Below are 13,992 nucleotides of genomic sequence, written 5' to 3' on the forward strand. Positions count from 1 at the left end.
GGCATAAAGTCATGGGAGTGCTGGTGCCCTTAGTCAGAAGACTGATGACTGGTGAGAACCCACCCCTGGAGGCTTTGGCTGCTGCTGTACCCATGCCTCAAACAAAAAGCAGCATTTAAACCTTGGCTCCCCATGATATTCAGGCTGGGATTCAGCCGATGGACTTATCAGTGACGTCCAACCCAGATCCAGAGGGGTACAGCTATATATGGTTTCACCTTTTCCATCCAGAGGGGGAACTGGTATTGGTGCCAGCAGGGAGACAGTCCAGTCGGCCAGGGGTTGGCCATGGCAGCCAGGGACAATGAGGCTGCCTGCAACATCTTCACTCACCCAGGAAGCGGCACAGCTCCCCCAGCAGGTCGGGCCCAGGGGCTGGAGGAATGGCAGCGGAGGAGCCAGGAACAGGGATACAACCCTGGAGATGTCCAACAGCAGCGGCTGGAGCAACAGAGGAGGAGAAACAAGATAAAAGACAAGCCAAAGGAGGTGATGCAGGGCTAAGATCAAAAAAGGGCAGAAAAAACCCCACCAACAGACTGCTGCTGGATTTTTAAAAATATTTTTCCAAGTTGATGCCGGAGCGTGGTGACTCTCTGTGAGCTCTCCCCTACGGATCCTCGTCCTACATCTTTTATAACCGTTATTATAGCATGTTCTCGGTTTTCAACTGAGGAGCAATCTGCCAGGACTGTAAGCAGAACAATACTTTTCACTGTGTCTTGGTACATGTGACAATAAATAAATAATCTGAAAATAGCATCTCAGGCAGCTTCAACTTGTCAATAAAGATCTCGGTAGACTTCACCACTACTGGAAAGATGGAGGAGTCAACTTAAACTGTTGGGGTTCTAGAAGAGGATCGGACAGCAGTCACAAGTGCCAAACGCGAATAGGGATTCGTGATCCGGCAGGGCACCACGCATTGGAAAAGACAACTGCGCCGAGCAGACGTGGTGTTAACTAGCTCAGAATGACTGCCAATATTGAAACTACTGTCAGAACTGTGAGAAGCATACTTTAATCAAATCAAGGAATTGGCTTCACCGCAGTACGAGATCCTTGGTTGCCACTCAGTCACTGGAGGTTGCCGTAATTGATTTCATGCTCCTTGATCCCAGTAGCAATAGGACTGAGCATGTTCTCGTACTCATGGGTGTCTTCATCAAGTTCCCACAGGCCAAAAGGCCTCATCTGCAGCCAGAGGTTTGGTGTGCAATTGGTTCACACATTCCGGTGTCCCATGTCAGATCCACAGTTACTATGGGACCAACTTCAAGAGTAAGATCCTGCAAGACCTTGGAGGCTGTATGGCATTGTCAAGAGTTGCCCTACCCCCAACCATCCAGAAGGTAGTGAGAATGATTCAACCAAGCCCATCATAATGGATTGCACACCTTGCCTCTTGAGAGAAAGTGGAAGTGCCCTGAATGCTTCCCGGAACAGTTTTGTCCTAATATCAATACCCCACGTTCCTCCATCGGCTATTCTCACACAATCTCTTCTTTCAGAGAGACCCAATCCTTCCTGTGGACCATGTTCTTGGATATAATACACATTCTGAAAACAATAGCCAGGCTGATGAGTAGATAGCTGAGGATCATGTGTTTGAGATTTGAGATTTGAGATGGCATCCAAGAAGACTGAGAAATAAGTTATGAGAAGGAAAATTCTACAGAATCACAAGGCTGGCATTGATTGGGACAAGGGTAAGGGCTCTCAATAAGATGCAGTAGTTTGGGATCCTGAGCCCCACAAAGTTATCAAGTGTCTTGACACTGGTGACCACACTATGTTGTTGATGGTAGCGAGAGTCCAACCTCAGAAAACAGTTAACAAAGGGGAGTTGCTCAAGGCAAAGGTTTGGTGCATGATGTGGAGACAAGCTGGCCACTCAATGGTGTTGCTGAACCTGAAGGATCGCTGACCTGAGTAAAGTGGAGTCGAATAGTGACGGGGAATCCTGGAATGACATCTATTTCATGAATGTAGGGGGGAAAATGGCGGGGGTTTTCAAAGTCGTGGGACCCATAGATGAAAATGTGGAGCGATGGAGCTCCTATACTGAGCATTTTGACAACTTTCTGGATGGTTCACAGCTTAATATGGTTCCTACACTGCCCAAGACCATAGGAAACTACAAAAGGTTGTGAATGTAACCCAGTCCATTATGCACACCAGCCTCCCATCCATTGACTCTGTCTATAATTCCCGCTGCCTCGGAAAGGCAGCCAGCAGAATGAAAGACCCTACGCACCCCGGACGTACTCTTTTCCACCTTCTTCAAAAGTTTGAGGTCACGTACCAACCAACTCAAGAACAGCTTTTTCCCTGCTGCCATCAGATTTTTGAATGGACCTACCTCTTATTAAGTTGATCTTTTCTCTACACCTTGCTATAACTGTAACATTATATTCTGTAGTCTCTCCTTCCTTCCCCATGTACGGTATGCAAGAAACAATAATTTTCACTGTACACTAATACATGTGACAATAATAAATCAAATCAAATCAAAATAACTGCAGGAAGAAAAGGCAAGCAAGTCCTGACTTGACCCTTCCTACACTAACAGACACTGTTAAGGAAAGCATCACTTCACCCTCTGATCAGACACAGCAATACGCTGTAGTTCCTACATCGATGCCAAAGACCGATGCGTTAGTGCAGGGAAGATGCCAAAAGATTGCTGTCAACCATTCCGAGAGTGGCGACCTCCAGACCATCTGTTGATTGACTATTGTTCATGTTGAACCTGTTTTGAACTTGTTGGGGACGTTCAATTTAAGTGGGGGGGGGGGGGGGTTGATGGAAATGTTATGTAGTTACATTAAATCTTCTTAGCTCTAGTGTAGCTCTGTTATGTTAATGTATTCACCGGAAGTGATGTCGAGTCCTAGCACGGGAAACGGAGAGAGAATAACAGCCATGTAAGAGATAACACACTGTAGCGGACTGAGTCCGCAGCCGCCATGCTTGTTTCCCAACCGACAGGACCATGAGTGGTCCATGCCATTGGGACTTCGGCTGGTTGGGCGCGGAGAATGGTGGGGTGGGCCTCCAGCAACGGCCGCAGGTAGGTGATATGCGGCGAGGCGTAGCTTTTCGGGGCTCACAGAATTGGGGGAACCGGCGCCGGTCCCGATTCCGTGCGGGGAAATGGATTCTCCGTCCCAGCGCCGGCCGCCATTTCAGCGTCAGGGTGCGGAGAATCCAGCCCCTGTTGTTTTAAACCTCTGTGCTCTCTAGTATTACACCTCAAAACACAATACTTTTGAGTCTCGGTGACAAGGTAGTTTGACTCACACAATCAGGAGGAATTAGCAAAAGGAGGTCCAGAAACGGAATTCTGCTACCTGGCTGATTAGAGATCGGGAGTTAAGCTCTCAACGACATACTAGTGGATTTGTAGTGTTCGCTGCGGAGATCCATTGCAAATAACTTGTTTGCGAATAAAGCTTTTCCATTAACGTTGACACGGATTCGATGCCAGTGGAATAAATGGTCCCTGTATTATAATAGATGTGCAGTACATTGCTTGGATCTCACATTATACATAGGCTAAGTTAGACTTATGAGAGATAAATCATTGCAATCGTTTTTAGGAACAGAACTTGATCAAAGAGTGATTCTGTTTCATTTCACACAGCAATATGCCTCGACAATAACCAATAATAGTCACATTTTAAAAAGTAAACCCAGGCCAATATTTTAGTGTTGTATGTATCACCACTTGATGGCACCAAAGCAACAGAAAATGCAGGTTTTTCGGTGAAAGAGCTGAATCAGTTTACATTGGCAATACTTGTCACGAGGCTGTGCCCTTCGGTTTTTGAATTTTACTTTTCAATTTTCAACTGACTGGAAATTTTGCAATGTGAAATGAGACAGAACAAAATACTTCAAAATAAATACTTCCAAGGTGAAGGTGAAAAAGCAAACAAGACACCTTGAGGGACATTTCCTCTAATTCACATCTCCTTCAAAACCTGTCACGGACTAAGGAGAGACATTGAAATGGATGTGCCAGATATTGAAACACAGACAGACACATCGAAAATACCTTGGAAATAATGGGTGATGTATAACAGGTCATACTGCAGCAGATTGCACGTTTCACAGGGAGTGTGAAAAATCTTTCCAGCAGAGAAAACAGACTCTCTCCCTTTTGCAAAGGTTGTGTGTCACTCAGTTCGAGAAAACAACTATCAGGAACCTACCAGCAAGCCCAGGTCTCATGATATTTGTAACATATTCTACATCTAACCGCATCCAGCTAGTCCAATCGGCCGCAATGTTTAAAAATCTGCGCATCTAGGTGAATCACAGGACACTTCACTGCATATTCTTTTAACCTTTAGTTTTATTGGACTCTAACTTCCTTTATTTCCAATACCCGGTTGTGTGAGAGATACCACATTTTTATTATTTTTTCTCTCGGAGGTATTGGGTTAATAAATTTGCTCTTCCTTTAATTTGAAGGAAACCTTATCTGGTTGACTTCTTATTGCTCACCTTACAAATAGTTAAATACATTCTGATTCAGAAAAACCATATCCTTGTGAAAAATAAACTTAAACCTTTGTTTGGGCAACTGAGGAGCTGAACCGTTCGCTCCTTCTCATGGTCATAATACACTGAAGGACCACATCTCAGATGCGTGCAGCTGTCAAAAAAAAACATTTTATTAAGGCATTTATGATTTTATATTAATAATTACAAATGTAAACAGAACTCAGTAAATAACATCCCCTTCCAACCAACAACCATACCCAGCCAACATGGCTTATACACACAGTTCCCCAATACCTCCTCCTCTACTCGCTGATCTTGCCCAAACTATACTCAACTATCTCCCCCTAACCCCATCATTCCCTAACCCTGCCCTTATTGAATCTGCTAACAGTTTAATTTTCCCCGAAGAAGTCGATAAACGACTGCCATCTCCAGACGAACCCTAACATTGATCCTCTCAGGACGAACTTGATTTCCTCAAGCCTGAGAAACTCAGCCATGTTACTAATCCATATCCCTGCTTTTGGGGGCTCCAAGTCCTTCCGTCTCCAAGCTGCCAATGAGGCAAAGGCCAAAAGCCTTTCTCGCGACCTGGACTCCCGGGTCTTCCGACAGTCCAAAAATCACCACCTCTGGACTCGGTGCCACCCTTGTCTTTAATACCGTGGACATGGAATCCGCAAATCCCTGCCAGAATCCCCTAAGCTTCGGACATGCGCAAAACATGTGAACATGGTTTGCGAGCCTTCCCACACACGTGTCCTCCACCCCTTCAAAAAGCTGGTCATCGGGGCCACCGTCATGTGTGCCCGGTGAACCACCTTGAATTGTATCAGGCTGAGCCTGGCACATGATGAGGACGTATTGACTCTGCTCAGAGTATCCACCCACAGACCCGCCTCTAACTCCTTTCCCAACTCATCTTCCCACTTATGCTTTCCCTCCCCTATCTGGGATCCCTCCCACTCCATGAGCTCTTTATAAATTTCCAAGACCTTCCCCATCCCCACTCCCGTTTTCAAAACTACCTTGTCCTGTATCCCTGGGGCAGTCGAAGCGGAAAGGTTGAAACCTGCCTTTGTACAAAGTACTTCACCTGCAGTTAACCACACCCATTCCCTCCTGACAGTTCAAATTCCTCATCCAAATCCTTTGAACATGGAAAGCTCCCATCAATAAACGATTCCCCCAACCACTCAATCCCAGCTCTCTGCCATCTCTGAAACCCTCCATCCAGCTTCTCCGGCACAAACCGGTGGTTCCCACAAATTGGAGCCCATGTCCCCTCCACTCCCCTATACCTCTGCCACTGCCCCCATACCCTCAGAGCTGCCACTACCACCAGGCTTGTGGAGTACTGAGCCGGCGAGAACGGCAGAGGTGCCATAACCAATGCCAGCTGGCAATAAAAATGACTTGAGGTTCTCGTAACTTCTCATGGAATTAGACGCCTAAATACCAAGGAGAAGCAGGAGCACAAAGGATAACATGGCTTTGGGAGATCATAGAAACTTTATTGAGCACAGACAAAATTGCTACAATCTTCAAAAACTCATATTGGGAAGCGCTGGCTAGGTCGGCATTTATTGCCCATCCCTAATTGCCCTTGAAAAGGTGGTGGTGCGCTACCTTCTTGAACTGCTGCAGTCCATATGGTGTAGGTACACCCACATTGCTGTTAAGGAGTTCCAAGATATTGACCCAGCAACAGTGAAAGCACAGTGACAAAGTTCCAAGTCAAGGTAGTGGGTGGCTTGGAAGGGAACCTGCAATGGTGATGTTTGCAAGTACATAATAATAAGAATCTTTATTAGTGTCACAGGTAGGCTTGCAATGAAGTTACTGTGAAAATCCCCAAGTCACCACACGGCGGCACCTGTTCAGGAGGGAGAATTTAGAATGTCCAATTTACCTAACAAACACATCTTTCGGGACTTGTTGGAGGAAACCAGAGCATCCGGAGGAAACCCACGCAGACATGGGGAGAACGTGCAGACTCCGCACAGTGACCGAAGCCAGGAATCGAACCTGGGTCCCTGGCACTGTGAAGCAACAGTGCTAACCATTGTGCTACCATGCCGCCCATATACTGGGCTTGTCATTCTAAAGGAGCCTTGGTGAGTTGCTGCACTTTGTGGATGGTACACACTGCTGCCAATCTGTGTCAGTGGTGGAGGGAGTTAATGTTGAAGGTGGTGGATGGGTGCCAACTGAACAGGCTGCTGTGTCCTTGACGGAGTCAGGTTTCAATACTATTGTTGGAGCTGCACTCATCAAGACAAGTGAAGAATATCCTATCACACTCCCTCACTTGTACCTTGTAAATACGCAGAAACATACATAGAAAATAGAAGCAGAAAGAGGCCATTTGGCCCTTCAAGCCTGCTGTGCATTCATTATGATTATGGCTGATCATCAAGTTTAACACTCTGATCCAGCCTTCCCCCATATCCCTTTAGCCCCAAGAGCTATATCTAACTCCTTCTTGAAATTACACAACATTTTGGCATCAAGTACTTTCTGTGGTAGCAGATTCACCACTCTCTGGGTGAAGAAATTTCTCCTTACCTCAGTTCTAAACTTATCCTGAAACTATCACCCTAGTTCTGGACTCCCCCACCATCAAGAACATTATTTCTAAATCTACCCTGTCTAATCCTAAATTTCTATGAGATCCCCCTCGCTCTAAATGGCAATGAATATAATCTGAAGTGACTTAGCCTCTCCTCATATGACAGCCCCGCCATCCCAAGATTCGGGCTGGTAAACCTTTGCTGCACTCCCTCCATAGCAAGAACATCCTTCCTCCGATAAGGACACCCAAACTGCACACAATACTTCAGGCGTGGCCTCACCAATGCCCTATACAATTGCAGTAAAATGTCCCCATTCCAATACTCCGATCCTCTCACTCTAAAGGCCAATATATTGCTTGCTTTCTTTACTGCCTGCGAGCTTGCTTGCTAGCGACTGATGCATGAGGACACCAAGGTCTTGTTGGGTCTCCAACTCTCTCAATTTACACCCATTCAAATAATAATCTGCCTTCCTACTTTTGCTACCAAAGCAGATAACCGTACATTTATCCACATTATACTGTATCTGCCATAAATGGGGACAGGCTTCCCAGCATTTGACCTGCTCTTGTAACAACAGTATTTATATTATCTGGTCTAGTTCAGTTTCTGGTCAGTGGTAACCCCCAGGATGTCAATAATGGGGGATTCAGTGATGGTAATGTCATTGAATGGCAAGGGCAATGGATTGATTTTTCTTGTTGGAGGTGGTCATTGCCTGGCACATCTGCAGCACGAATATTACTGGCCACTTATAAGTCCAAGCCTGAATGTTACTGGTTTTGCTGCATATGGACTGCTTCAGTATCTGAGGAGTTGCAAATTGAACATTTGCACAATGAGCAGCAAACTTCCTCACTTCGGACCTTCTGATGGAGGGAGATGCATCAATGGATCACGAGAAGATGATTGGGCCTTGGACACTACCCCGAGAAATTCCTGCAGCGATACCTCGGGACACAAATGATTGCCTCCAACAATCTATCTCCCTTTGTGCCAGGTTTAACTGCAACCAGAGGCGTGTTTTCCCCTAAATTATATTGACTCCAATTTTGCTAGAGCTCCTTGATGACACACTCAGTCAAATGTGGCCTTGATGTCAAGGGCAGTCATTCACACCTCAGTTCCTGAGTTTAGCTCTTTTGTCCATGTTTGGATTTGTCCTGCTTTTTATGGACAAACATACCTGAAGAATGTTCCACATTGTCAGGTACATGTCAGTGTTGTAGCTGTACTGGAACAGCTTGGCTAGAAGTGAGGCTAGTTCTGGAGCGCAAGTCTTCGGTACTACTGCCGGAATGTTACCAGGGCCCATAGCCTTTGCAGTATTCAGTGCCGTCATCTATTTCTTGATATCAAGAAGGAATGATATCAGGGCGAAATTCTCCGACCCCCAGCAGGGTCGGAGAATCGCCTGGGGGCGCCTAAAATCCCGCCCCCGCCGTGGCAGAGATTCTCCGCCACCCGGGAAGTGGCGGCGGCAAGAATCTCGCCACTCCGATCGGAGAGGCCCCTGCGGTGATTCTCCAGCCCGGATGGGCCGAAGTCCCGCCGCTGGGAGGCCTCTCCCGCCGCCGAGGTTTAAACCACCTCTGGAACGGCAGGCTCAGCGGCGCGAGCAGGCCCCCGGGGTCCTGGAGGGGCGGGGGGCGATCGAACCCCGGGGGGTGCCCCCACGGTGGCCTGGCCCGCGATCGGGGCCCCCCGCTCAGACTCCGGGCCAGTGCCCTGGCTGCACTATTTTCCTTCACGCCCGCCACTGCCTTCGCCATGGCGGAAGCGGAAGAGAACCCCACATTGCGCATGCGCCGGCAGTGACGTCAGCGGCCAGCTGCCGCTGACGTCACTGCCGGCGCATGTGCCGACCGGCGAAAGCCTTTCGGCCAGCCCCGCTGCCAGGGGCGCCGGTTTTTTGCGCCGGTCTTCTGGTGGCAACCGCTCCGGCGCGGGGCTAGCCCCCAAACGTGGGGAGAATTCCACACCTTTGGGGAGGCGCGACCCCTGAGTGGTTGGCGCCACTCCCCTACTCCGGGACCCTCCGTCACGCCGGGTAGGGGAGAATGCCGCCCCTGATCTGAGATTTTTAAACTTGGGGGTGTTATTCTGTTAATTCAAGGTTCCAGTTTCTGTCTTTCCAATATTTTTATAAAATTATAAATCATTAGGTCTCAGAAAGAACCTTCCTAGCGGAATCAATCACTCAATATCACAAAATAAGCCAATAAATCTAAATTAGATCAGAATCTAATTTGTGCAGTAGCATTGAGGCAATTTAGGAAATGAGTATGGCATAGATCTCGGGACAGCATGTCATTTTTTGATATTTAATTTGATGCATTTTCCAGTATTTTAGAATAGAATTTATTATGCGTGGTAATATAATCCACAGAATTAGCAGATAGCGGCTTAGAGTGTTGTGATAATTTGTCGCAACATATCTATCTGTTTCTTCACTCTTGAGAAATAGAAATTGAGATGAGAGGAAATACTGAATTAGGTTTGAAGGAAGATTTCAGACTAAGTGAACAGCCAGTATGAGTTTACTTAGACTTGGAGGGTTGGTTAGCTCAGTTGACTGGATGGTTGATTCATGATGCAGAGCGAGGCCAAACACGTGGGTTCAATTCCTGTACGGGCTGAGGGTATTCGTGAAGGCCCTGCTTTTCTCAACCTTGCTCCTCGCCTGAAGTGTGATGAACCTCAGGTTAAATCACCACCAGTCAGCTCTCTCTCAAAGGGTCCACTGGGACTGTAGTGACATTTCATTTCATTTTCATTTCATTGAGACTTCAATTTGGTTCCTCCGATCCCACGAAGGACCCTGGGCAGCAACACTCCACGCTCCAGCCCAATCCTTTGCAATTTCTTTCACTGCAGCCCAGTTAGCATTCCCACTCTTGGAAGTTTCTCCTTAAATATACTTTGCCAGGTCGTCTTTGGCCAGCCCCGTCATCGTCTTTTCTTTGGTATCCATTCTCTTGCCACCCTGGGGTTATACACCTGGGAGATGAAGGCCATATCCCGTCAACCTCAGTTGTATCTCTATTACGATGTCCCACAGCCATAGCTGACCAGTCTCTATGGTACGTGGCCAGATGCTCATTGGTAATGCTCTCTCCTCAATGTGATGCCCAGGATCTTACATAGACAGCTCTGGTGAAAGACATTAGAATGTTGAATAAAGTTAAAAGATCTAACAAACCTGTCCAAAATAAGAATTATTTTTTTGTGATGTCTCCTTCGCTATAATACATCTTCCCACAGCACTTTTCTTCCGTGTCCCACACCACACTCAACCCTATTTCCATATGCTTCTGCTCCAATTAGAAATGGAAATATCCTACCCTCCTTCTTGTTTCATCTGCACTATCAGCAGCTGCTATTGTCACAGCTGCTTGTGTAGCATATTGCTACCAGGTGGCTGAGCAGGGAAACCTATGCACTTTAGTACTTGCCAGCATATAGCACCCTCCTGCTGCTTTGCTGCTCTGTAGCACCTCCCCATCCTGTGCACAGCTTGCTGCATGTCATTCACATCCTGCACGCATCAGCATGTCTCATACAAATGAATATGATGTATTGATGAAATCACACACTAATAATCCTCTGCCTACTGCAGGAAAGGTTAATGCAGAACAAGTAGGAGCAGATGCCAACAAGATGTGGGCATTGTGGAGACAGCTTTCCCCCAGAGGCCAGTTCTTGAATGTTTCGGAGGTTGTAGGCATTGGCCTCCCTCAGAGCTTTAAGAATGGAAAGTAAAGAGGTTTGGAGCAGCTTTGTTGTGGTTTCTTCTTTCAGTGGCGGTCAAACTGGTGATGCCTTACCATACCATGGCGGGAGCAGATTTCGCTGAGTACTTTCTCTCAATGCGGTGGTCTTGAGCTGGAAATGTTGGTTTACCCCATGTTTAGCTCAAACCCCATCTTGGTACAGGAATTGAAGCCAGCACTAGGAATGGCAGCCAGAGGTTTGTTAAACAACCTGTTCTCATTTAAAATGCCTACTCGTGCTCAATAAAGCGCTTGCACAGCATTTTCATGGACATTTCTTCACACCTATTTGGGAGCACAGTGTTGCTGTGGATTTCAGATTCCACTGGAAGGGATACTCACCACTTGAATAGCTACTTACTATTTCAGACCCATTGGTGCTGGAACTGTGAAGAGAACCTCTGAAACATCCCACAAGACTTTCTGCAATATTTTATCAATAATTTATCATACTCAAACAATATTTAGTCAGCTTTGGACAGGACCAAAATATCTGAATGTCCTCTGAGCACTTCAGCTGGTGCTGTACTACTCCACCTTACAGGAGTTACCAAGAGAAAGAAAGTAAGTGTTTGCCCATGGGATTCTTGCTGCAGGCAATCCTTGGTCTTGGCAAGGAATGGGAGGAGGATATGAAGTCTGTGCCCGATAGACCCTTCAGGGTCTGGAGTGCTTTATTGACTCTTTAAATCACATTTTAGTTTGATGTTTTAAGTGTCATTTGTGATTTTTTAAAGTATCCCTTTAAGAGGCTGCCTCTCTTAATTTGTCCCTCAGTTTATTTAATTTAGTTTATTTTGTTCAATCAGAAGAGTTGGAGCCAACCAGATGTTAAGATGTTCCAAGATGCACTTGGAAAGATTCAAGGCAATCATACAAAGTCAACATGGTTTTGCCAATTTGCTGGAGTCCTTTGAAAGAGTCACATGTGCTGTGGATAAAGGGGAACCAATGGATGTACTGTGCTAAGACTTCCATTTCATAAGGTGCCATATCAAAGGTTATTGCAGAAGATAGAAGAGGTTCACGCTGTAATGTGTAACATTGGCATGGATTGAAGATTTGCCAGAGAACAGGAAACAGTTGGCAGAAATGGGCCTTTTTCTGATTGGCAGGATGTGACAAGTGGTGTGCCACAATGATTAGTGCTAGGGCCTCAACCTTTCACAATTTATACAAAAGACTTGGATGAAGGGACTGAAGGTATGGTTGCTAAATTTGCTGAAGACACAAAGATAGGCAGGAAAGTGAATTGTGAAGAGGGTGCAAGGAGGCTACAAAATGACATAGGCTATGAGAGTGGGCAAAAGTCTGGAAAATGGAATATAATCTGGGAGTGATGAATGTAGGATTTTCAGATATATTGTATTATAGGTATTTGGTACAGAAAGGGTTAAAAACCTGGGTTAGTTCTGTTTTTTAAAGAAGTCCTAGTTTGAAAGACAACTAGGTTTTGGAGCCAGGGTGACATACTTTCCAAGAACAGAGAAGGCTGGAACATTTGTACTGATTGTGGTGATATAACCACTGTAGATATGTGTACTTGTAGTAGGGGGATGTATGGCTGTACCTGTAATACAGGTTCCTCCGGTAAACCCCTGCCGGCTAGCTCCGCCCACAGGGATCTTGTGTATAAATATGCGTGTGAGTCACTGAGATCCTATTCTACAGCTGCCGCCGGAGGAATAGCATCACACAGCAATAAAGCCTCGATTGTACATGTCTCGAGTCTTTGTGTGCAATTGTTAGCACCACAATTTATTGCTGTGTGATTTTCCGTACACCATGGACATCAGGATCAAGCCTGACCATCTGCAGCTGGATCCGCAGTCGCCTCACGCCAGGAAAGACTTCGTTCACTGGCTTGCAGTCTTTGAGGCCTACATCTCTTCAGCGGACCCTCCCCCGACGGAGGCTCAAAAAAGACAACTCCTGTACTCAAGACTTAGCTCCAGTGTCTTTCCACTAATTCAAGATGCACCTGACTACGCCAGAGCTATGGAACTACTCAAGGAGAACTATGCACAGTCGACGGACACCCTGTTTGCAAGACACCTACTCTCTACTCGCGTCCAGCAGCCGGGTGAGTTGATTGAGGACTTCTGGAGGGCCCTTCTACCTCTGGTACGAGACTGCGACTGCCGGGCCCTCACAGCCACAGACACTCTGAGTCACTCATGTGCGATGCCTTTGTTACAGGAATTGCATCGGACCCCATCCGGCAACGACTGATGGAAGGGGTCGCCCTCGACCTCGCGGCCACAAAGACTCTGGCGCTTTCAATGACGGCCGCCTCCCGTAGTGCGCGATCTTACTCCGCTAGCCACTCGGCCCACCCGTCCTACTCCTCGTGGACCCCGCAAACGGCCCCCCAGGCCCACCCGTCCTACCCCTCGTGGACCCCGCAAACGGCCCCCCAGGCCCACCCGTCCTACCCCTCGTGGACCCCGCAACCGGCCCTCCCAGCAACTGGCCCCGCGCACTACGCGTGCACTGCTCGCGGCACCGCGCTCCCTGGGGGTCCCCGCTGTTACTTCTGCGGTCAGCAGAAGCGCCCCCGCCAGCGCTGCCCGGCCCGCACCGTGACCTGCAAAGCTTGTGGCAAGATAGGCCACTTTGCAGCGGTGTGTCAGTCCCGGACGGTTGCCGCTATTGAGCCCCCGTTCCCCCCCCTCGCCTCAGCCGATCGCACAATGGGCCCTGCCGTCCACTTCCCCCGACCCCACGTGCGATCAGTGGGCGGCGCCATCTTTCGCCGCCCCGCCGCGTGCACTCCATGGGCGTCGCCATCTCCATTCCCCACCGCCATGTGCGTTCCATGGGCACCACCATCTTGTCCCGACCCCACAACGTGCGCTCCATGGGCGCCGCCATCTTCTCCCACACAGGTACTGCAGACGCCGCCATTTTGTCCTCCCCCGGGACGGGGCCACGGGACACTACCGCTACTCGTCGGACTCATCAGACTCGACTGCCGATCGCCCGCTACTCACCGCCGTTACGCTCGACCAGTCGCGTCCTCGCAACCTGGCACCCTCTTCCACAACGGTGCTGGTCAACGGCCACGTGACCTCCTGCCTCATCGACTCCGGGAGCATCGAGAGCTTCATCCACCCGGACACGGTAAGGCG

General features: G+C 47.9%; 1 long non-coding RNA gene across 1 annotated transcript; it reads right to left on the bottom strand.

Annotated features, from left to right (window-relative positions):
* Window positions 1-9,435: 9,435 nt before the first annotated feature.
* LOC119953701 lies at window positions 9,436-10,568 on the bottom strand. The gene is made up of 2 exons (XR_005458079.1): window positions 10,433-10,568; window positions 9,436-10,241 (listed from the first exon to the last, which is right to left on the bottom strand). It is a non-coding gene; the product is annotated as an uncharacterized LOC119953701 (long non-coding RNA).
* Window positions 10,569-13,992: the final 3,424 nt, after the last annotated feature.

The sequence above is a fragment of the Scyliorhinus canicula genome, chromosome 2 (assembly GCF_902713615.1).
Source record: "Scyliorhinus canicula chromosome 2, sScyCan1.1, whole genome shotgun sequence".
NCBI lineage: Eukaryota > Metazoa > Chordata > Chondrichthyes > Carcharhiniformes > Scyliorhinidae > Scyliorhinus > Scyliorhinus canicula.